Source organism: Ailuropoda melanoleuca, unplaced genomic scaffold (genome assembly GCF_002007445.2).
Source record: "Ailuropoda melanoleuca isolate Jingjing unplaced genomic scaffold, ASM200744v2 unplaced-scaffold1412, whole genome shotgun sequence".
In the NCBI taxonomy this organism is placed as follows: domain Eukaryota; kingdom Metazoa; phylum Chordata; class Mammalia; order Carnivora; family Ursidae; genus Ailuropoda; species Ailuropoda melanoleuca.
The window spans coordinates 93,669-95,621 of NW_023182860.1; the positions used below are offsets into that span (position 1 = coordinate 93,669).

The window sequence follows — 1,953 nt, forward strand, 5'->3', positions numbered from 1 at the left end:
GTCTATTCTTGAGAATATTCCATGGGCATTAGAATAGAATGAGTATTCTTTGGTTCTGGGGTGCAGTGTTCTATATATATCTATGAGGTCCAACTAGTCGAATATGGCATTCAAGGCCTTTGATTCTTTCCTTAGTTTTTGCACAGATGTTCTATTTCTGATAGTGGGGTTTTGAGATCCCTTACTATTAATGTATTTTTATCTATATGTCTCTTTATTCTGGTTAAGTGTTGGCTTGTGTTTCTTGTTGCTCCCCTCTTGGGGGCATATATATTTATAATTGTCATAATCACTTGTTGGATACATGCTTTAAGAATAATATAGTGCCCTTCTGTGTCTCTAACTGTAGTCTTTAGTTTAAAAAATCCAATTTATCTGATATTGAGAATTGCTACCCCAGCTTTCTTTTGAGGTCAATTTGCGTGAAAGATGGTACTTTTTTTCAAAAAGTATCAACAATATGCAGAATTATTTGGATGTAGAAAAGATAGGGTCAATACATGGCAATAGAAAGTAGGGCCGTCCATGAGTACTTGTTGCAAATCAACAAGGGAGTGTATGGGGCACCAACGGGGAAGTGGAGTCACTGGTGGAGAATGAGTGGAGTTAGAGGAACTGGAGAAACCACATCAATAAGGAGCAGCTGGAGGAGAATCAAACCTACCTGAAAAGGTGAGGGAGCCCCACTGCCATATGTCACTCTAATTGTTTACGTATTATCACAATTGACTTCTTTCTACTTCTGCTTTGATGTCAAGGCAACAAGGCAGGAGGCAGAGGGGTAGGAATAGAACCTCCTTGTATTCGAGCGAGGATGGGCAGGAGAATAATGGTGAACGTGAAAGAAACTGTACATTCCTCTCTCTTTTTCCCTGTTGATATCCTCATTCCCTTAGACTCCACTGTCCCTCCTCACTGACCTAACATCATGGGTCATCATCATCATCACCATAATCACTGTAATGCATTCTTTATAACTCCAACAGGGTTAGTCCCAGTCACCTCAGTAACCAACCCACCCATCCAATCTGCCATGTTGCTTCCTCTCCACTTAACCCCCCAGCTGCCTGTGGCTGCAGGTGCACATGGTCATGCTGACTGCTCCCCTGTAAGTGTGACACCCCTCTGGGGTGTCCCTAGTTGAGACACTGTGATACTTCATTTCTCATATTCCTCTCTCTAATGCAAGTTTATGTCTTTCCTTTCTGGTATATATGGCCAAGTTTCCCACAGTTTGCTTGAAGCTAGAAAGTATCTTCCATCCATACTCCACATAGGAAAATAAAAGCTAGAAGATAAGCTGCATGAGATCACCTGTCACTAGCTGTTGACATGTTTATGGCTTGTTTCCTTATTCAAGACAAAAATCAGATATTTGCCATATTTTTAAATGTGCTTTCATGGGGCACCTGAGTTGCTTATTTGGTCATTAAGTGTCTGCCTTTAGCTCAGGTCATGATCTCGGGTACTGGATTGAGCCCCACGTCAGGCTTCCAGCTCGGTGGGGAATGTGCTTCTCCCTCTCCCTCTGCCTCTCCACCAGCTTGTGCTCTCTCTCTCTCTCTCTCTCTCTCTCTCTCGCAAGTGAATAAGTAAAATCTTTACAAAAGAAACAAACACTTTTTCACCACACATCTCCAAAGGCAAGAGAAACAAAAGAAAAAAAAAGAACATGTGGGACTTCATTAAAATATAAAGCTTCTGCACAGCCAAGGAAACAGTCAAAAAAACTAAAAGACAGCCCAGGGAAAGGGAGAATATAATTGCTAATGACACTACAGATAAAAGACTAGTACCCAAGATCTACAAAGAATTTCTCAAACTCAATACACAGGAAACAAATAATCAAATCAAAAAATGGGCAGAAGTTATGAACAGACCCTTTCCAATGAGGACATACAAATGGCTAACAGACACATGAAAAAATGTTCACAATCATTAGCCATCAGGGAA

At 40.9% G+C, this 1,953-nt stretch overlaps 1 long non-coding RNA gene across 1 annotated transcript in view; it reads left to right on the top strand.

The window, feature by feature from the left end:
* Window positions 1-365: 365 nt before the first annotated feature.
* The window catches only part of LOC117797787, a 40,226-nt gene continuing 38,638 nt past the window's right edge, over window positions 366-1,953 (top strand). The window contains exon 1 of the long non-coding RNA XR_004622690.1: window positions 366-672. This is a non-coding gene — a long non-coding RNA (uncharacterized LOC117797787). The remainder of the gene's footprint in view (window positions 673-1,953) is intronic.